The 24,035-nt window shown below is 36.2% G+C and overlaps 1 long non-coding RNA gene across 1 annotated transcript in view; it reads left to right on the forward strand.

Annotated features, from left to right (window-relative positions):
- Positions 1–23,618, forward strand: part of LOC116653247 (uncharacterized) — a 49,221-nt gene extending 25,603 nt beyond the window's left edge. Inside the window, exons 2-3 of the long non-coding RNA XR_014945003.1 lie at positions 11,345–11,409; positions 23,502–23,618. This is a non-coding gene — a long non-coding RNA (uncharacterized LOC116653247). The remainder of the gene's footprint in view (positions 1–11,344; positions 11,410–23,501) is intronic.
- The last annotated feature ends 417 nt before the right edge of the window (positions 23,619–24,035 follow it).

Below are 24,035 nucleotides of genomic sequence, written 5' to 3' on the forward strand. Positions count from 1 at the left end.
ATATTTAGATACTTTAACAGAGTAAGGACTATCATGTTACTTGTCAACTTCTTTACTCTGGTATCATATCCTTTTTGTTTTTAAGGCATTTGTATTTTTTTCTGTTTAATTCCATTTACAAGTGGTATGAATTAAGGAAAAAGAGTGCTATTTGTAGAGACTATTTCAAAATTCAAAGTTTTAAAATTATAATGTTAGCCTGAGAACTTGAACGTTGGAAAGAAAGCGTGAAGTGCTGAGAGCTGAGGCTTTGATATGTTAAATATTAGCAAAGGTAAAATTTGCATCAAAGGAGGAAATTGTCAAAGTAATCAAATAATGGTTATTAACACTTTTTATGGATAAAACCACTACTACTTAAAGTTAGCCTTTATACACTAATAGTTAAAATGTCTGATTATGCATGTATGTATGCATCCACATCCATTCCGAATTAAACATACTAAAATGTATTAAGAAGTTTAATTATTTTACTTTTATGAATATTTCACTTTTTTAATGCATTCTTGTTTCTCTTTCTCCTTAAACCTTTGCAGTATTGAAGTCTCAATGATTTTTCAGTTGTGTAACACTGTGTTATACAAGAGAGATAACATTTATCGAATGATTATCAAATGGTACAAAACATGAAAGCGTGAATTGTAGTCTAAACTGAAGGACAAACTGATTGAAAGATAAAAGTGGCAAGCTTTGGCTGATAATGTCTGCCAATATAGACATTTTACAAGCTTACTGCTCATAAGAGATATGAAAATCTGTTTTTCAGTGGCAAAGACATGCAATCTGTTTCTCAGAGTACAACTGCTTGTTTTCCTATTGAGAAGTTTGACTGGAACTGGTATCATTTGAAAATTGACAGCCACGTGTTGTGTGGATCATTTGCATCTTACAAAATAATTACTAAAGTAATCTTGAAAGCTTCAAAATAAATGTCCTCTCCAAGCCTTATAAGTGTTTAGATACAAATAACTCTTCAGGCAAAAGTCCTGTATAGTTTGCTTTGGTATGGAGCCATTACACCTTTTCGCACCTGGTCTTTGGGAATCTTCAGAAATTCAGTTTCTTCATCAGGGTCTAGAAAATGTCTGATTCTGAACAGCAATGGAGAGAAGATGACCTTGAATGAGGTACCCATTTACAGACAAATGAGAGATGTTATAGACAGAAGAGTTGCTAATCCTACAATGTGCCTGATATTTCCAGACAAGATAGCAACAAGAAAAGAAGTCTCAGATTGAGTCCTGTGCTCTTCAGTGGGGACAGAAATAAAAGGAAGAAAAACAAACAAACAAAAACAAAACAAAATCAAAACAGAAATAGCTGTTGTGATTTGTTGAAGAAATAGCTGTTCAGATCTCTTGGGATGAGACTAGATGAGAGTCCTTCTGTATTTTCTTTATTATTATTTTAGTGAATACAGAATGTCATGATGAATAAAGCAGATATCATCCAATTTTTATGTGGAATATTGATTAAAGATTAAATGAATGTAAACCTAAGCATGGCTGATAACCTTACTGGTATACTTGTCAGCATTTTATCTATTGAAAGTGACACTGTAATTCTATGGATGATAGAAATAGTGAAGTATCTTATTTTTACTTTACCCCTGTTAGCAACACTATTTTTTCTGACTAAAAATTATTGATGAATGTTTTGGTATCTGTGAAGAAAAGCTTTGACTTTGAGTACTGACTTTGAATACTTGTTCAGATTGGAATGCTCAAGAAATAGGCAAACTTCAGCTTATTATACTAATGTAGTTAACTTGTGTTAGCACTATACTTCTCTGCAGAGAGGTGACAATTTTTTAGGTTCAAGCTGAGAATGTACTACAGAGCCCAGAAAAGCTTCATAATGAAGGCCACTATTGTCCTCTAGCAACAAACAATAAACCTGAACTATAAAGACAGAAAAAAGGGCAGTCATATTGACTAAATATTGAATGATGTTTTCCATCTCACTCTTCCATCTCATATTAGAACTTTCAATTGCTTTCAGTTGCTTTTCATTAGTAGCTTGTTTTTTCTCTTCCATCATTTTTGTTTTGATGCAGATGATTTATCTGTTTGATCCATTTCTGATGTGTTTTATCAGTTTAATAATTCTTTTTCTTGAGTTATAACTTTACTTTAATCTGCTACAGCTATATGGCTGTTCTTAAGAAACACAGTTGATTGAAAAATATCAAAATTCTCTGATTATAGTAACTGGAAAAATGTTTTATCTGCAGTTATCAGTTAAGCACTTATACAGAATATAACAGATAGGCCTTGCTTTTCTGTTTTCTACTACAAGAAATTAAAAGTCTGTGATAATATTGACTAGCTCATTAGATGAACACAATAAGAACAAAAAAGACGGAATATAATAGAGGTTCAGATAGAGTGATGATGGTTGAACAAGGCTCACTGGCCCATTCTTACAATTCGACTCAGAATTTTTATTTTCTATGGCCTGTAGTTTTACTGAATCACAGAATTGTAGGGGTTGGGAGGGACCTCCAGAGATCACTGACTCCACTGAGCAGGAACAAAATATCTCATACCCATTGCCTGCTGCAGCTGATATGCGTCTGACATGGTGCTGAATGTATTGATATACAGGTAATAGATTTTGTAAGCAGACCTTGAAATCTTTTATATATAACTGCCAAATTTCTTCCAAACAAAAAATCAAGTGTAAGCAAATATAGTAAAGACTCCTGTCAGAGGGGGACAAAAAACAGACAGTTGAACTGTTTGAATTTTGTACAGTTTTGGAAACCTCAGGATATCTGAGGTATCCATGTGAGTCTGACAGATAAAACTTGAAAAAAAGTTGTATTTGGATTTGTTGAACCTCAAGAAGTTCACCTGGGCCCACTGCTCAGTCTTGTCTAGGGACCTCTGAATGGTGTTCCCTCTCTTTGGTGTGCTGTAAACAATCCACAGCTTGGTGACATCAACAAAGTTGCTGACAGTGCACTTGACCCTACCGTCAATGTCACTGATGAAGATATGAAAGAATACTGGCCCCAGCACCAAGCCCTGGCAGACACCACTCATCACTGATCTAAATCCAGACTTTGAGCCATTGACCACACTCTCTGATCTCAATTCTGCAGCCAGTTCTTCATTCACTGAATAATCCACCTATCAAATCCATATCTTTCCACTTTGGAGAGAAGAATGCTGTGGGATACCATGCCAAAGGTGTTACTGAAATAGAGATAGATGACATCAGTAGCTCTTCCCTTGTCCACTGTTGCAAGGCCACTAGGTTGGTCAAGCAGGATTTGCCCTTGGTGAAGCCATGCTGGTTTTCCCATATTAGCTCCCTGACTTCCATGTGCCTTAGCACAGCTTTCAGGAGGTTCTGTTCCACGATCTTCCTGTCAGAGAGGTAAGACCGACAGGGTGGTTGCTCCTGGGATCACATTTTTACTCTTCTTAAAAAAGGCTATGTCATCATTACCTTTTTTCCAGTTACCAGAGAATTCACCTGATTGCCACGACATTCGAGGTCAGAAAGACATCCTGTATTGTATTTATTTCAGAATTAGTGATTCTGCTGGAGAGTAGCTTCTTACTGACAAGTCTAGAGTACTTACTAGGTGCTACTTACTAGGTTACAACTGAAATGCCTCCTTCCGGTTTGCCATTCAAGCCACATCCTTCAATCAGAAACACTACATCTCTGCTTAGTTCTTTCCCCTGCTCCTCCTTCCCTTATTGCCTCAGTTTATTCAATACTTGTGGGCCAGCCATAACCTTTTCCAGAGTTTAAAAAAAAAAAAAAAAAAAAAAAAAGGTTAAAAGATTAGGAGAGAGATACATAAATATGATGAAGTGTTTTTATTCACAAAAGACTTTTGTAGCCAGTAGTTACAATGATATAAAAGGACCCTCTTCTCTCTTCTTATTGTAACTGCTCCTGTTCAGTGATCAAATTCTAATGGCTTAATGCCGTAATAGTGTGAGTAATGTACAGTCATTACAAATATGGATTGTACTATAGAATGGCTATCCTATTCATAGGAATTGCATGCTTGCCCTTGATCCTTAGATGAATATATCCTCAGTGTAGCTCTATGGAATTTCAGCAGGTAGCAGCTATCATAACAAGAGAGAGACACACACAGATGCTCTTCCACAGGGTTTTCTGACTTGCTTTGGTGTAACTGCAGTAACAGTAATGAGACTGACATCAGCAAGAGTAATAAAACTTAGAACCACAGAATCATAAGATCACATAATCATTAAGATTGAAAAAGACCACTAAGACTGTCTACTTAGGCACACTGCTGGCTCATGTTTAGCTGTCAATAGCCTGCAAACTTTAGATTAGCACCCAGTCAACTGCATAGACTCCTGTTTCTCCTTTGAACACTTCCAGTGTAACAAAATTGTGCTGTAGTTTCCAAATGATCAAAAGTGGGAAAACTAGAGGTGGGAATATTACACCTCTGGAAATGCATTTTATTACTATAAGTCAGCTAATAACAACAGCCATTTCTACTCTTTTCCTAAAAAGCTCACCTGCAGCAGTCACAGCTTCCCATTGTATCCAGTGCAGGAGCTCAATGAATTCCACCAGAGCACTCAGAATGAAAATAAAAAATAGATTCCTGGTTGCTGGAGACTGTGGATTCACCCTCAGACATGGTAGGAGAGGAAACAAGCAGTCTGAGGCAGCAGGGAGAAAGAATGCATTCTTTGGCTGAAGTTACTGCTGTGTTTTTTTAGAGTTTATAGTAGATGAAGGTAATAGACCAGTAATCATGCTGTTTCACTGATAAGGATGGAAAAAATCACATATTCTGGGGTTTTACCAATGTCCTCCAGTGCCATCTGCATATCTGACTTTCCCTTTGACAGCCTCTGCTGAAAAGGATCCTTGTCAGCGTGAGTGCTTAGCTGAAGCACACTCCCAGTCTTGCAGAATGTTTCTAGCTCGGAACATTGTGTAAGTAACATAAAAAATACAGAACTACCTTTGTGTGTCATGTTTCTGTGGATATAGAGCTGGTTTCATCCCAGGACCTTCTTTGGTCCATGGGACAAAATTAATGCTACCCATAAGACAAAATTAATGATATCCTGAAGCTGTTTCTCTCTTTCACTGGAAAATGAGACTAACTTAAGAATCAGATGTATAACTGATCTATGTGTTAGGTGAGATAAACACCATAATTAGCACCACCAAAATATTGAAGATCACAATCTAACAGTAAGGAGACAATAGCGTTTGCTACATGCATCAGCAGGATCAGAAACATTTTACTTTGTGCACATTAACGGCCTATGAAAAACTTCTGTGATTTATGCTCAGCAGCCTGCTCCTTACTTCAGATCAAACTTCACTGATCTCTTTTTCTGATCTCAGTGAAGCTTTTAATTGTGCCAAGCATGATTAAAAGCCTTTCAGAGAATGTTCATGTTCATTCTCCTTCTTTCAAATGCTATGTCTACCTATCTCATATTTTGTAGAGTTGAGGAATTGTGCAATTCTCTGCTCTGCAACTGATCAACCATGGGAGACTTCTCTGTAGTTATCAGTGTTTTTCACATCTCCTCTTTAATTAATGCCTCCAAGGTCTGAATCTTCAGCGACAGCTCTTTTTATTCTGTCACCTTTCTTGTATCAACTTCTATGCCTGGTGAACCACCATAATAGAGCTTAAATTTTATCATTATTCTACATAACGGGAAAGAATGTAAAACAAAACAAAAACAGAATGGAAAAAAAAAAGTGAGAGCGACTAGCATTATCTTTGTTTCAACAACACAGAAACATTAAAAATTCAAAAGAATAGAGACTGCCAAGGTAATATGCTCTCTCTTAAATATGATTTATTAATATATGTTATATATATTTGTGTATATATTTTTAAAGCACTGCCTGTATGTCCACAAATTTCTTCTCTGACAGACTGCATATGCTACTTATCTGAGCTATACAATATCAATATTGTGAGACAAGACTTGCACATAGTGAGAAAATACACCAAAAACAGAACTGAAAATGTGGGTAAGTTTTCTGACTCCACATGCATCACTGTTTGACATCTTTTGCTATTTTTTGATCACCCAAAAAGCTTTCTATAGAATCACAGAATCATTTGAGTTGGAAGGGACTCCTAAAGGCCATCTAGCACAACTCCCCTTGACTAGCACTCTCTAGGTACAATCTTTTGACCAGTTCTTCATCCATCGAACATTTCCCCCATCAATTCCATAACATTCAAATCTGAAGAGAAGCATGTTGTGAGTAACTGTGTAAAAGGCCTTACTGAACTTCAAATACATTATATCAGTATCTCTTTATTTATTTACTGATGCAATTATGCCACCGCAGAAAGACATTAAGTTGGTCAGTCAGTCAGGGCTTGCTCTTTTTAAAGCCATGCTCGATTCCTCATATCACCTCCCTGATTCTATGTGCCTTAGCATAGCTTTCAGGAAGATCTGCTCCATGATTTTCCCTGGAACTGGTGAGGCTAACAGGTCAGCAGTCCATGGGTCATCCTGTCTACCCTTCTTAAAAGTGAATGCTACATTGCATTTTTGCAAGTCACTAACAATCTAATGGTGTCTGAGCCTTAGGAGGAACTTGTTGACTCAAACGACTAGCCTTAATGACTGTCTGAGAATGAGTGAATGGAGCCTTAATGACTTAAGTTGGAAAGTCTGAGATCTATGCAGCTTCACTCTGTGGAGTTAAGAGTGATGGACTGTTCATCCCCACTTGCACTCATGGCTTCTCAGGGCTGATGAACATCAGAAAAAGGGGGAGGGAGTGAATGACTACCAAAGATCCTAGTCTTCCCTAATCTTCTATACACAGGTGGAGCATCACCCCAAGAGTCGTCTTGGACCAGCTAGACTATATAACAGTGAACACATGCACTCACCCTTGTTTACCCATGGGTTAAAACCCTGTACTCAAGACACAGCTGGATTCAGAACTGGTGAAATATATCTACTTCTGAATCTCTCTTTCTATATCTCTTTTCTTCTTCCCTTTCCTCTCAATTATCTTCTTTTACTTGCTTTTCTTCAGTGCCCTTTACCTAAATGTGTCTTAAAGTAATTGATATGGAAATAGCACATACCCAGGTACCCTTACCCCTGATGCTTACTAATTGTTGTTAGAAAATTGCCTAATTCTGTTCCAAAGTAGTTGACTAGTTGTTGTTAGAAAGCTCTGTAAATTGTCTTGTCTTATTGTTTCTCAGAGTCATAGTCTGATTCCTTAGCTCTGTCAATCACTGGAGAGCAGGAGTGTCCTATTCAGTGGGATTCCAAAGATTCACCTTCCTCAAAACAAACTGAGTAGCACAAGACACATGGCTTTCCAAATATTCTATATAACTCCATACAGTACACAAAATTTTATATGTCTTACAATAAATTTATTTTTATTAGTTACCTTCGTGCACATAGAGGAGTAATCCTTAATCCATTGTACAAAAAACTGTTCAATACACGTTCCAGTCCTGTCTGTTGGTTTAAAGCCATCTGACATCCAGAAGAACATTACTCCCACCTTACTCTCATTTAGAGTGTCTATATCCCATCTGTCTGGCAAAATGGAATGGTTGCTAATTCTCACACCATACCTACGTCTCTGCTTACAGTTTAAGAGGAAGAACAAGTGTAGGCCAGTGTTTAGATCCATTGTGATATTCAATTTAATACTATGCTATATTTTTAGGATTCATAAAGTACTTCTTGAAAAACATTGCTTTAGACAGCTGTGTTTCTAACGGCTCAAGACAGGGAAGCCCTCCACTGGAAAAAGCACATGCATTACCCCCATGAATGTCCATGGTTTTGGACATTCACTGTTCTCCTAAATTTGGAAATTCACATGTCAGAAACTGACAGACAGAAACCAGTGAGCTGCATGATTCCTCTCTGGAGGGAAAGAAGTGAAAGTTACCGAGTGTGTATGAAACATAAGATTAAGTCAAGAATTACTGTAGGTACTTGTTTTATTCTGATTTTTCAGGTCTTCTCATGTTTTCTTTACTAATTTACCTGGTCTTGCAATCCTTTAAAGGACTGGAAAGCTGTATTTACCTTTGCGCTAGTCTAATAGACCAGAATAGCACTCTATTTTAGGATCTAAGGAAACAATTTCAAGTCATGCCCAGGGAGGTTTTTATTAGATATCAGGAAGTATTTATTCACTGAAAGAATGGTTCTGTATTGGAGCCAGCTGCCCAAGCTGTTGGTGGAGTTCCCATACATGGAGATATGTCAAAGATGTGTCGTTTAGGGACATGGCTTAATGGTTGACTTAGTGGTGCTATGTTGATAGCTTGATTTGATGAAGAGTCCTTTCCATCTAAATGATTCAATGATTTTGCTTTCCTCTTGAAGAAAGAAGAAAAATTCTTCCTATAAATCCAAGTATTTAGAGATATTTTTACGTTCTGAATCCTTCTATAAAACACATTTGACAATCAGTGTAAAGGATGTGAAAGCTACAGGGGATGCTTCTGTAGAGCACAACATGAGCTTCACAGTACACAGGTTCCCTAGAATCAACAGCTTTCATACAATACAGATTTGCTGTGAGACAAACAGAACAGCCTTTGGAGAAGGCCAGGTAACCTTGTCTGTGTTGCTGAAGGCATTGAATATCTTACCGTAGTCTGTGTAAAAGTTAGGACTACTCTTGTACCAGTAACCTCATTCTCTCTGGTACTTTTAGACATGAAGCACCACGTTAAAAAAGCTTTTCCTAAAGCTTTCAATAACAACAGTTTGAATCTATAATGCCTATATCCACTAAGCTAGTATTTCCATACTGACACAAATTCTTTAAAAGAAAAAAAAATGATACACACAGAAGAGATTTTCATCTGATGTTCTTTTTTCTCCCCTTATTGGAGTGCTATTAAGAAACCAGTAGTTATGTCAGTCTGTAAGCTGAAAGCAGCTCTCTTCGTCTTTTTGTTGAAAGATCTTAAATGTCTCGCTCTGAGAAACAGTTGCTCCTCAGCTATGATCAAGCATGTTAGAAGGCCTGAAACATTTCTCCTGTGTTTATAATTTACAGAAATACACTTCTCATCCTAATTTCTACCTTTCTGATTTATCCATAATTCATGGTAAAATCTACATTCCTCCTCATAAAAATAATCTATTGACGCTATAGGCTAAGGGAGGCAAAGTAAAGAAACATAAAAAACAAGATTTTTTTTTTTGCTTTTCTCATGTCTGTACTTACAGGAATGAACTCTATAGATACGTCTTTACCCTGGATGCTAAAGAATGCACATCATTACACAACCTGTATTGTTTCCTGTGTTTTTTGAACAGTGCCTCTACGCTTTGAGTGCAAGTATCTATGATATGATATTTGCCTCTGTTTGTCTGAACAACATTGATAATATCAAGAGAATTTCTCAGAATTTCTCCTAACAGCATAATACATAAATAATGAATATTAATCTACAATATCAGAGTAGTTTCAAGACATTTATAGATTTGTGCAGCTCAGAAGAAAGATACCCATCAGTGCTACCAAGCTAACTAAAAAAAATAAAATTAAATTAAATTAAAAAAAAAATGTACTATAGCCCTAGGAAATAATAAAAACAGAAGTAGCAGAAATCTGTAGACTATCACCATGGTGGATGACATTTTTCAAGAAATCCCCTACACTTGCTGCACTCTTTAGTCAAGAAATAGGGCATAATTGTCCTCAATCTTTTTTCTGTCTCAGTCCCTTGCAAAAATAAATGGTGACTATCTAAAAACGTGTGACAGTGATGTCTTGTCAACATTCCTAAATTTAGAAATACCCTACAAAGTCTACTAAGTTGCTTTAATATTTCACATACTTCCAGAAGGGAAAGATACAACATTCTATTAAGCAAAGGCTCATCTTTTATTAGGGTCACAACAAAGAGTTACTTACTCAGTGATTACATGTAATTGTAGTTAATAACCTAGATTCATTTATATTCATGAATTCCTAAGACATTTGAATTTAGATCTTAACATCCCCTGGAAGATGGAATTTAGTGTTTACACAGAAAGTAAAATTCTTAACAAACAAACAACAGCAGCAACAACAAAACCACAATTATCAAAAGAAAGGAACCCCTTCGCAAAAGTGTTTTCTATCTCTACATTCTAAACACTAAAGCTAAATCCTTAGATCTTCCAAGAAAATGCATGTGTAAAATTATCACTGTGCTTTCGCATAGTTTCAGTAACATCTCTTTCAATATGTGCATGTGTGGGGTATATTTTCAGCAAAGTGCACAGACCAGCTAGCCCAGCAAACACAGTAGTGATAAAAGGGCATTTTCTTGTAGCAGTCTCAAACTGATTTTCAATCCTGGATTTCTGCAAAGCATCATGAGGTATGAATACAAAGCAATCACTTTTCTTGAGTCATACTCAGTACAAATACGTAGGCTCTTCTAGAGACCAGACAAATATAGTTGGGTTCATTCACAAGTACATGCTGTAGGGTGGCCTAAATTGGTCTTGGTTCCCTGGCTATGCTGACAGGGGGCCAACTAGTACCCTGCAGCTTGCTGCTAGTCCTCATGCATGGAACCACTTTACATTGTAAACCCAGCAACAGAATAGGGGACCTGGAGACTGATCATGCATGCTTCGGTTTTATTCTGAAATGGAGGTAGTCTGCACCTGAAAATATTCCTAGGTTCCAAAGTTTAGATACAGACTAAATATGTGCTGTCTCTAATGGTTTGTAGTTCACAGGAAATCAAAGCTGAAGAATCCCATTAGGAAGATTTATGGGATGTGCTGCTCTGTGTCCAGAGAAGGGCAATGAAACTGGTGAGGGGTCTGGAGCGTAAGTCTTATGAGGAGCAGCTGAGGGAGTTGAGATTTAGTCTGAAGAAGAGGAGGCTCATGGGAGACCTGATTTCACTCTACAACAGCCTGAAGGGAGGTTGTGATGAGGAGGGACTTGGCCTCTTCCTTGGGTCCTGTTTGTTGCCCAGGGAGAAATGGCCATAAGTTGTACCGGAGGAGATTCAGATTACACATAAGGAAAAACTTTTTCTCTCAGAGAGTAGTCAGGCACTGGAAAGGCTGCCCAGGGAGGTGGTGGAGTTGCCATCCCTGGCAGTGTTCAAGAGGCATCTGGATGATCATCACGACAGTCTTGTTCATTTTTAGGTCAGTGACATCACCATAATAGGAGAATGAGGATATTTATTCTGAGAGTATTTAATCAAGACAGACCCAAGAGGTGAGCACTACAACCCTCCACATGTCGTATGAGAGTTTTATGGGGTATATTCTGAGTCTTAAAAAATTCCTCTCTGATGATGATCAATATTTTTCCTCTCTTTCTCATTTGACAGTGGAATCAGAGACTGTAGCAGCAAGGAGGTATGAATCCAACCCCAGAAGAAATCCAAAGAGTCTGGTACGTAGAGTAACCTTGATTTGTAGCCAAGAAAGCCATGCTAATATGTAGTATGCGTAAATTTCAGTCCCAACTTGTTACATACTATTTTCAAAATACCTAAATGTTAATGTACCTTTCACCTGAGTTATGCAAGCCCAATATTTCTGACTCATCTAGGTCTCATCTTTCAGAAAGACATCTAATTTTTATTTAAACCCTCCTCAAGCATCTACATCACTTATTATGTTGCTTAGCAGAGAATCCCTGTAAAAGAAAAGAAATATCATGTTTTACTTCTAGTCTGAATTGACATTCTCCAAATTGAGGCTTTAGATCTCTGATATCTCTGGTAGATTAAACCTCTCCCCAGTGTTGGAAGTATCTGCTCTGTGAAAACGTCTCTCAACTGTGATCAGGTCACTTCTTAAACTTCATCTTAAGCTAAATTGATTCAGTTGGTTTAAGTATCTCTCTGTAAACAGTTTTTTTTTCTTCCAAAACTGCTGCAATTCCTGCAGCACTCTTTCAAGCCCTCCCCAGTATGTTGCTTTTAAACCAGTTCATAAAACTGAACACAGTACAGATCTCACTAATATCACAGTGAATCAAAAATAGTTCCATACTTCCATTTCTTATTTCTCTATATATCACACACATATTCTTTCTCAGGCACTGCATCATACTGTATGCCCAGTAAAATCTAGTGCCCCATATCAATTTCTACTGCCTATCGGATGATGTGAGTCAGAATCCATGTTGGATATAGCTACTTTTCATAACTGCAGAGTACTTCAAAAATCTTCAGCAGTCAGCCATAGTACAACACCTTACAATATGAGCTTTTTAATATATCACTTCCATGGCAAATACAAGGAATGTTTACCTTACGGCTACAGTAGTAATAATTTAAAATGATAGATTGAGTAGAAAACTGGTTTAACACTTTTTTGTTTTAAAAAATGAATAATTTTGGCTTTTCAAATTATGACTGCATTATCTGACTTTTTTATATTGTATTTGGACATATTAATCACATAGTGATATTGAACACTCAGTTAACTCATCTGTTTGTATGACTTAATGGACAGATTTAAATCACAGCAAAATTTAATTAAAATATGACTAATGACCATTTCCATGCTATCACAAAGATAGCATCTCATAAACTCAGCTCTTTAAAATTTAAGGTTTTTTTTGTTTTTTTTTTTTTAATTCCTCACTATATGTCACATGGTTTTCTTCATAAGCATTCATTGACAAAGCAAAACATGTCTTAATATCGTGAAAAAAAATGTGGATTGGTGCTACCATTGCATTTGTAATCAGAAAAATATTCTCATTTTCCTTATTTCATTTGATGCTAAGGAGTGGGTACTGTATGCTGGTACAATTTAGTTACTTAAGTTTTCAAGCTGGAGTACTGCTTATCCTAGTAGTTTGTCTGACAAAACTGGACTGGGGCAGAGTTGACCTCTCCTCTGTAAGCAAGGAGATCACTGTCCTCATAAGGTTGTTGCTAAGGAGTCAGTGCTTCAGGTAGGCGGTGTTGTGCAGGGATACTTAGCTTCAAGTGAGATTGCTCAAGAACTAAATATCTATGCTAGTCCTGCACACATCTGGAAGGTGTAATTTGCCACAGGATTGCAGTGAAACTTGCATTTGTAGTAATTTAAAGCTAGAATGGGACTACTTACAGTAGTAGGTATTGTAGGCATAGTCCAGAGACTAATTTTATTTTTTATCTAAGGAAGTAAACTAAGATTTCAGGGTAAAGCAGGAGCTAGAACCTACTAGCTATGTGCCATGACAATACAATCCTATAATTTCTTACGGTACCTTCTTGCTAATCAAGTCAATTCTACCCATGGTAAAAAATATAAACAAAAGTATGTTTGCTTTTCCATCAGTGACATTCTCTATCTGGGTCAGAACAAAATTAAAGTCTCAATTTTTCTGCTGATCGCTCCAGTACCAGGGGAAAATAGGTGGCTGCACACCTGCTCTTTTCTGTGAAATGCATATTTAACTGTTTTCTGCAGTCAAACCCATATCAGTTAATGGTTTATTAGGATATTTCACTTCTCTCTCTCTCTCTATTTTTTTTTTTTTCAGACTTCTCTGTACTTCTTGTGAGAGACCGATTGATTTGTTTGTGTTCATGAGCAAAGGCATATTCAGACTGTGCTTCTGGATAAAGAAACATCATCTGTGCAAAAGACAATATTTTGACAGATTAATTAAAAGCCGCTAACAGTAGGACAACAAAAACCATTGTTTCTGATTCTCAACAGTATGTGGTAGTAACACATGCCCGAAAGGCAATAAAAATGTTTGACACAATGTTCATTTTCTTAATACTCACAGCAAATTATAAGACATTGAGGTGACATCAGAGAGAGTGACAAGGAGCAGAGAGAACTCTCCTGTTGATGCTGGCTAGAGAGGGGTACATGCTCCTAGCCACCCCAAAGCAGGCAGCTCCACTACCTCTCCATGCAGAGTTTGACTGAATCTATCATTGGCATGCACACAAATGCTATTTTGCCACTTTCAAGGACAAAGTCATAAATTGTTGCCATGTATATTTATCATAGATACTCCACACCTGCATGAGGAGGGAAAGAATCTTAAAGGCAAATACCTGCTCCACACAATAGCCAGGAAAATCACAAATAAAATGGAACAGTGATTTAATGCAAATTCCACTTGCGATGTCAGATCTGAACCCATGCATTCCCTGCTTTAATTTCATTGGGAACAGCCTTACATAAAGAAAGCATGAAGGGTATTTGACACAGAGAATGATTGAAATGGTACTGCAGAAGTACGGAGCTGCAAATTATATATTCCTACAGTATCACACTGCCAGCTAGCATTACTTTAAAAAAAATAAAAATCTTTCATGATATTTGCAATGGAAAAAGCAGATCTGTAACTGTACTAATCATGCATGAAGCTGATTGAAAAGAGGGCAATTTATTGCAGGCTATTTCAGATTGCTGCCCTTAGGATTTATTTTGTCAAGGGCACTTAAAGCTTCTGATGAGCTCAATTTTTAGCTTTCATATAAATCTAAATAAATCAGAGAGTTCCTGGAGTCAGTACTAGTTTTTCCATGCCAAATCCTCATCATTTTGGATTGTACAGCAACCCTATAAAAGGTGGCATAGCTTGTCCAGGCCACAGGTGTTACAGAATTCATCTAATTAAAAGTCCATTTGCCAGCAGTACTGAATGAAAACTGTTCTAGAGCTTTATGTCTAAACTACATCATGAAAATCTCCTCCCATTCAAGATGTCTGCTATGAGAGTATGGTTGTGTAGATATTAAGTTATTCTAACAAGCACTGCAATACCTAAATACATATATATTTATATATGTGGCTTATAAAATAGTAACACACTTTGTAGGTACAACATTTTTTTCTAGAAAATAAACACATTCACTCCAGCTTCAGCAGATGTATCTTATTTGACTTCAAAAACTCAGAAGTAGAAAAGTCAGTACTGAAAATACTGTGTTATAGATTGAACCCAAAGATCCATGTTAGGAATAACAACCCAGTCACACTCTGTAAGCTGCACCAAAGCATGTGAGAAATGCTGGTGCCCAATAGTCCAGACTCAAGTGGAATTTGTTATCAATCACATTTTACTCTACGCTATTGCAAGAGCAGATAACCAACAGGGCAGGCACACCACACTGGAAAGATTCAGCAGGTTTTATTCCTAATTACCTGACGGCAAGTGAGCTCTTTCCCATTGACTAAGGTACTTAGGGTTCACATTCTTCTCAGTTTGCCTGTCATGCTTTCATCCACCCCACCCCCCAGCAGGCATCCACTTTTTTTCTCCTTTGTTTATAAGTACTTTGTAATCTGGATTCAAAGTTTGTTGTTTTGCTCAGCTAAAGCTATCTTTATATGCTGTTTGACAGTGTCCATTGCTCTGTCAAGCAAAGAAGATCTACATGCAAGTGCTAAGCTAGCATCTCCTGCCATATACCACCAGGATAAGGTTGTTTAACCAGTCCTTCTTTCCAGATCTTATTTCTGAAGGGCATCTGATGCATTATTTTCCCCTCCCCATATCAATTTCCCCTTTTTCTTTTATCATCTAATTGACTTTTTTTTTTTTTTAAACAAACAAACAAACAAAAACAAAAAAAAAATGTACCCCCCAATTTGCCCTGTGTAGTTCATGAATTAGGACTGAAGTAGTACAATTGAGCCTCAGGAGGGCAGGGAGGAGGTGCTGTGGTGGTAATGTAATTGCTATAAAAGTGTCATAATACTATCAGCAGCTGCTACAGTCTTGTTTTTGAGTTTCCACATCACTATGTACTCATCATTCACATTCTGATGAAATTACAGTTTTGCAATGTCCCTTAAAACCTATCACTGTGCTGCCATTAGTTCTACCAGTATACTTGATATGGAAATTTACTGTATGATAGCCAGCATTTTGCCAAAAGCTGGGAGGTTTTTCTTCCTAGATTGTACCTGAAATAGATCTGTGATTCTTGACCAAATATTGCTCTGCAATCCCTCTTCTCCCCCCTTCCCACCCCCCCCCCAGACACACACACTTTGTGTTATAACTCTCCTTCAACTTCATCAGACTTTCTGATGCTTCCAACACCTGGATTTGTTGGATTTCTTCTGTTTTCATCTAGCTTCCATCACACCTTTCCTATTTTGTTGGCTTTAATACTTGAACATACTTTGATGTTCACAGTTCTCTATAGTCCAACAGAGACAAAAGTCATCATTCATATACTCAGGCTTTTATACTTTGCTGTGTCACAAAGTTCTTTCAGTGGTTTACTGTTAGTATTACAGTGCTGGAAATGCTTGTGCTCTGCTTCTTGTTTTGCTTTTTATGGTGATTAATTCTGGGTTCAAGGCACGTAATGTCAGTTACATCTATCTTTGCATGCTTCTCCTCCTCTGCCTGCGATACTCACCTCATACAATAACTCCACATTTTGCATATCTACCTTTTCTGCACATATTTCTTCTTATTGATATGGCACCTTTCAGATTTCACATGGCATTTTTGTACAATCGGTGGCTCTGAATTTAATCTGTGTGACATTATATAATGATAAGAATTATCTGCAGTCCCACTTTTCATGCTTCCTAAAATCACTACCCTCTTCAATTGAAGAATACACTATAAAGCTTTTTAAAAAATAAGCTGAAGTAGTAAAAGCAATACCAATACTCTTCACATATGTATATATGTATGATGAGAAAAGTCACTTGTAATGTATTCTTAAATTTAGTATTATGTCAGTAACTCAAGATAGCATTACTTTGGTAATACACTAAATCACTAGTTAAAATTCTTATTGATCTAATTACATGTAGTATAATTATCAGTGAAGAAAAAAACAACACAATACTAACACGAGAGGAGCAAAGTTCATGAATAAAAAAATAATTGTAATATGTCAATGCAGTAAGTAGAGCTTCTGGGAAATGTTGGGATTTCTTTATAGGTTTGCTTGAATATTTCAGGATCTATTTGGATTATTCTTGTGGGATAAAAATGGGATAGAAGTGAGATGAGTTGTAAATGTTCTGGAAACTCCAGCTCCAGCAAAGATAATTCACTTTGTACCAAAGGTCAGTGATGGCTTGAGGCCTTTGAGGCCTTCTGCAGCATGGCTGCACACCTGCTCTTTTCTGTGAAATGCATATTTAACTGTTTTCTGCAGTCAAAATTTTGTTTTCCTTCAAAGTATGCAGGTAGCTGTGTAAAACATTAAATTTAGGCAACAAGTTAGCAATGTAGTTGGACACTGATTATACTAATTCCCCCATTAAGTAATGTGCAATGTAGTGTGTGATTCTTGCACACTCTTTCCATTTCACACTATAGAACCATGAAACTTTCATAATTTCTGGTCTTGTCATATTAAACATTTTGCTCTGTTGAAACTGTTTTCCTGCAAAACGTGCTTTGCAAAGGGCATGTCTCATAAGCACAGCTGAGGTCTGTGATTCTTCAACTATAAGATTCTAATAAATATGTTAAAAACAATATTAATAGAGCTATAGAGATACATCATGAAAAATACCAGGATGAGCAAAAACCAGAGTAGAATGGGAGCTGGTCAATTAGTTTAGCTGCCTCTCAATATGGACTAGTTTAGACTATCACACCACACTTAGATTCTCATATCAGGTCAGTTCTCAGTAATGCACAACTATAAATTAATTTTCACTGAAAAACTAGTGTTTTTTAAAAAACACGTGCATCAATGGAAAAAAAATAAGTAAGAACAATTAAGAAGTATGGGGAAAAAAAGAAAAAAAATAATCTTATTTTCTGCTTACACAGGAAAAAAAAAAAAACAACACAGAATTTCTCCCCTCTTTCTTGCTCTCCTTTACTTACATTTTTGCCACTTACTATTGGACTTGAAGAGCCTCCTTCACAGAAACTGAGAAAGCAATACAGAGTTTCATATCCTTTCTTAAAAAAGATAGCTATTGTGTAGTCTTACACAACTTCAGAAATAGAAGGGTGTTCACTTAAAGAGACACGTATGTACTCTTCATTTTAAAGATAGTCTCCCTAGGATAAGCCCTAACTACTCAACTGTTGTTAATTTCTATCTCTCCTGTTCAAATTGCACCACAGATCAGCAGCACAGTATATCCATGACTTAAAGGTCTGAGAAAGGTTCGGTCAGAAGAGTATTACCTCCATCCCTATTACTGAGGCAACCAGACTGGAGATGGGGATTCTTTATCCCTATGTTTGTTCCAGGAATTATTTCTATTTCTTATTTTGTGATTAATATACAAAAACTTAAGAATGGCTAGAAGAATTTTCAAATTCCTTTTGTAGGTGATAGAAAATCCACTTTTATTTATTTAATTAATTATTTTTGGCACCAGTCTTGGGGCAAAACATTTTTAGCCATTGCCTCTAACTGTGTTTCTCATAACAGCTGAGAGAACATTTTAAGACGTCTTGATGTTCTCTATGCATACCATTATTACTTGCACTTTGGGATTTAGGTGAAAGTATCATTTTCCTGACTTAAAAATAAGTTTAGGCAGAAAGCCAGTTAGGATGTTTGGCTAAAATAGTTACTTTAATTCAGCAATACAACAGGCATCAGTAGTTTCATGGCATACACAAAGGAGCTTCTGTGGCATATGCATCAGTTGGAAACTGGACAAAATGTTTTTCAGAGTTAGATCTTTTTCTCCTGCTCTATTCCTAAACTCCAGTCAGACATATGGCATTTTTTTATTGCATAATTACATCCAACTAAAGTAAGTCAAAGTCCTGTGACAAAGGCAGCAGCAGAAGATGGTACCTCAATCTCTGAGATTTATCAGCTCCTTATTCATCCAAATCCCTTTGTAAATATATATACGTCAAACAAAGGACAGGGCATAGAGAGCAATGTTTTCAGTGGGAAGCTTCCAGCAGTGCTGCAGTCATTTGTAGAGTGTTTAGACAGGGAGGAGTATGGTAATCTGAGGACTGTTCATTGCTGATGACCTTTAAATGGATCAGACTTGACTGACATTTAACAACCACAAATGATAAATCCTTGGATCAGCCAAAATTTACTACATACAGCAGAGCCCTCCTTCCACTTATTGTTGTAAACACCTCTTCATACATGCTTAACAGTATCCTGGCACTGTAAAGAGATAATGTGATTATGTTACATATTCTTAGGTATGTTATGATCTGGAACTCTTGGTTACTTCAGCAGCAAGACAGCTCTCTCCATTGTCACCTTTCCTTTGGTGGAGAAATATTCATCTCACCATGTTATTAAACACCAATAAAGTCATCTGTAAGATCACAAGTTTATTTGCATAGCCCCCATGGATTCAGGTCAATCATATATAGACACAAAGATTTATAGTTCACTGTACTTCACTCTTGTACAATGAATTCAAACTTTTTTTTCTTTTTCTTTTTTTTTTTTTTTTTCCCTCTGGAAGGGAAAATCATTTCAAGACAAGAAGATAAAGAAAATTCTCTATTTAACCCGGTATTTTGTATTAAAAACCTTACATCTTCATTATTCTAAACATGTTCCTTGATTTCAATTATCCATTTATTTATTTGTTTTTCTGTCTTCTCCTACTAGAATTTGGTTATTATGCTTTCCCCTGCCCCCTCCCCCCTTCAGAGGATGGTGTGATTTCAGAACCTGGCTTTTTCTGCTATGTAAAGATAATACACTATAATCTAATTATATTCTGCATTTCTTCTCAGACATAGACAAAGTGAATTTGTAAAGTATCAAGACTTGAAAGCTTTTAGCCATTTCTAAAGTATTGCTGTGTCTTCCTCCCTATCTTTTTTAAATTAAGGCTTCTGAATTGTAGCTTTATTTTATTTCTTTTTTTTTTTTAAAGCATGGAAGCAATCTGACATGTATGGCTTTATTGTTAACAGCAATGATATTGCGCATAGCAGTAGAGTTACATTTTATTTTCAGACTTAATTACTCTTATTATTTAAAATAATTTATACTGTCCTTGTATTTTCAAAAAAGTTTTACACTAAGATCATACGCAGAACTATTTAGTCACAGACTCTATGTTCCATGAACTGTTTAGTAGCAACGTATCTAGGAACAATTTCTATCACTCTGCATCAACACTTCCTCCTCCATACCAGTTATAATTCCTCCAGTTTTGTATTCCACACTGTCATGGTTTTGTAATTTTGTAATTTTATCACACACTTTTATCACGTTATTCCCTGTCCTCCCAATACTATTTCAGATGACTTCTGGAATTACTGGGCAGCAATAGGTCTTCAATCGGTTCTATTAGAGCTTAAACATAAGCAGACTAATTTGAGGGAAAATCTATTAACAACACCTCCTCCCCCACAAATCTGTCAGGTAAATATCAGCTCCTACAGTACTAAATTGATACAGCATGGGTTAGTTTTCTTAAAACATAAGTTTATGCAGTACTAACATGAAAAGTGAAGTAGAATACTGCCAGATCACATCAACTACATAGATGGTTTGACCAAAGAAGATCTATATTGTTGCAAGTGAACAGAATGGCTATCAGTTTAACTGCAATTCAAAGGAAGAACTAGAGTATTACACTGTGTGAAGATAATTATTCCTGCACAAGCTTAAATGCTATTGTCATGTTCCATTAAACTGTGCAACACAGATTTCCTGTGTCTATTATGAAAATAACATTCAGGTGAAAATGGTGAGCATACACTTAGTAGTAAACGCAAGCTCCTGTGATGTTTTACAGTTAAGTCACAGAACATATCAATATAGGATTTGTGTTCCTTTGCAGAGGAAGTACCAGCAAGGCAGGAAAGTTTATGCCACATTCTGGAAGATATTCTGTAGTAATGCTTTCTCAGTCTTCCATATATTTTGTATTTGCCTCTGTGTAAGAAATGATTATCGATTCATTGCAAGATCTAAGCATTTGAAGGTCAGACAGCAAAATGTGCAAAGATGATGACAGATAAATAGAAGAAGGACATATCCAACCATGCCATCCAGAATTCAGCAACAGAAGCAAAATAAACCAGAATATAAAGCTTTATGATTGAGAGGATTACAATCACAATACACCCTTAAGTGTAAAAAGATTCTGATAGCTCGTGGTTATATACCACAGCCAGGTGCAGAATTGCATCAGATCAGTAATTTAATAAAGCACTAAAAATTCAATGATGGAGTAGTTACCTTCTGACCGTTACTCTCAATTACAGCTCAAACTATCAATTTAAATGACAGCTACTAATGTGTCATTTAAAACTAACAATTTAGCCAGTGTTTCTCAATTATTCTGGAGATTAATGTTCCCCAAAGGTTCTACTAATAAAAGGATATATATATATATATATATATATATATATATATTTGGGTACATTGCCAGTACTGCTGAAAGCATAACGATATTGAAGAGTTCCATGAACAAAAATTTGGTGGATTTATTATGCATGAGGATGGTTAATATTTCTTAGCTTAATGTATTTGTACACTTAAATCATCTATAGGGAAAGAAGATACACAAGATAGCTATAAACAAGAAATAGTTCTCCTTGTGTACAGAAGAAAATGTATACATAGACACACTGTATGAATTTAAAGAATATATTCAAGAATCAAAATTCGGAATTACATGTTCTAATCCTTCAGCTGGCTTTCTGGTCTCTACATTCTTCCTACTCTTTGTGAACTGCAGCTTATGAAACTGGATAGAAACAAAACAAGCAAACAAAAAAGTGTCAAAAGAAAATGTTACAAAGTTGGGCTTTTATTTTATTTTATTTTATTTTATTTATTTATTTATTTATTTATTTATTTATTTATTTATTTAAGATTGCTTCAGTAAGATAAATACAGTTAAAATTATTTCAAAATATGTACTTTTGAAGTGATTAACTAAAAACCATAATCATCTTTCATTTCACTAGATAACAAATTGGAAAGAAGTTAAATTGATAAAGCAAAATTCTCTTAGTTTATACCAAAGCTTATCAGTTAATAAGTTTTAGCAATATACTGACAATTATATACACAAGATTTCACAGCACTGTATAGCTAAAGAGGTATCAGTAAACCTTTTCTTCATGTTTAGTAAAAAAAGACTTCTTTAAGATGTGGAAACGATGAATTATCTGGTAATCCATAAGCAACTGCTGCTCTGTGGACAGCTATAGATTAGAAAAATATTACTTGTTTTATTTTTTATTTTTTTTCCTTTTTGTAATAAATTTGTACCCATTTATCATGAATTAAATTAAGGTACATTATTTTAACTTTCTGAACCTTAAAGTGACATGAAGTTAGTTCTTGTCATCTACTGGCTAAGTTCTACAATGCCTTTTTTCTTTCTGCTGAGATTCACACATTCAAAAGCAGATAATTAACTGCAGCAGGATTTGAGATCATGGCTCAAGACACTTCTCATCGGTCATACTGCTTGTAAAGATACAGTTTCACTTCTGTTCGTACCTTGAACAAACAGAATTTTTGAAGATAAGCAACATTTATCATGTTTTAACATATTTAGGATTCATCCATGAAATATGAGGTCTAGGACACAGTTTCTCTAGCAGCTGAACAAGGGTCTTCCTATCTCTCATAGTCTTCATAGGAACATTTAAAAAGGCGTAATTTACTATTAAACCTATGTCTCTAACAGCTGTTTTTCTTGCTAATTGATTTTCTTTGATATATGTTAAAAGGTGAGGATACGGTAAGTAAAGGCTGTTTATTGTCTACCAAGAGTTTAGTAAAGCACAGAGACATACTGGAGAGAGCCCAGGGAAGGGCCATGAGGATGGTTAAGGATCTGAAATACATCACATGTCAGGAAAAGCTGAGGGACTCACCCAAGTTGGATCATACAACTATGCATAAACCCCTGATGGAAGGACGCCAGGAGGATAGAGCCAGGGTCTTTTCAGTGGTGCCCATTGACAAGAGAGGAGGCAATGGTCAGGCTGGTGCAAAGAAGGTGACATCTGAACATCAGGAAACACTTCTGTATGGTGTAAATGATTGAACAGTGTCACAGGTTGCTCAGAGAGACTGTGGAGTCTCCTCCTTGGAGATCTCCAAAACCTGCCCCGGTGTGTTTCCAGACAACCTGCACTAGACATCCCTGCTTGAGCAGGAACATGAGACCCTACCAACATAAACCATGACCAACAAAACCCTACCAACATAGGCCACACTGTGATTCTGTGGTTCTATGACAAAAGTTTTTTAACTTTCAAAATTCATCATCAAAAATGAAACAAAGGAAAGATTACAATAATTCCTAAACTCCAGCAACATACTTATAAGTGAAGTATATGTATTCTCTTTACTCTGAGAGAAGAAAAGAATAGAATCCATATACTGTCCATTACATATTCCACCTAATTTGAATGGTACTATAGGAATGCATGCTTTTCTAAGGCACTGGAGAGAGAAGAGTTATGTATCCACAGGGACTAGTGCCAAGGCTTTTTAAAACATATCTGAAAGTCCTGTAAGCAACATTTAAATCTTGATCTGAAAATAGAATGGCAATTAAATGGCTTTTTTTTTTTTTTTTTTTTGCCTGGTTGATGTCTGACTTCAGTGAAGATATTTTTTCACCTGCTCATGTGGGAGAAAATCTGCTGAAGCAGCTTATGGCTTTGAAGGGTATTCTTTGTCTGTTTTTCCAATCAGGATGAAAACTTCACTGAGAGAAAGGGATAAGGTGAGTAAATTGAAGAGTAAATAGAGAGTTATTCCCTATTTATCTTTCCTTCTTTCTTTCACTCTTTCACTTTCCTTTTTAAAGGCATTTTCTTTCTAGTGAATACAAATTCACAAGGGACAGAGAGATCACTTTGACATTGCTTACCATACAATTCTCTCTCATTATTTGGCACAAAGAGTAAGTGTATTTTATGATAGGCAGAAACACAACTTCTTTGTTGGTTCATTTGCATTTGTTCTTCTTCATCTGACAAAATGAAAGTCATATGTGTGAGAGTGATTGCAGTTGCATAAGAATAGAAAGATACCAAATACTGGTATGAAAATTTTCATGGTTCTGGGATTACTTTGATTATTTAGTTTGCACAGGAAATCTGAACAGTTCCACACATATCAAAAGAACCATAGG

Source organism: Coturnix japonica, chromosome 3, assembly GCF_054131305.1.
Source record: "Coturnix japonica strain WE chromosome 3, WE-NBRP24, whole genome shotgun sequence".
NCBI classification, from domain to species: Eukaryota; Metazoa; Chordata; class Aves; order Galliformes; family Phasianidae; genus Coturnix; species Coturnix japonica.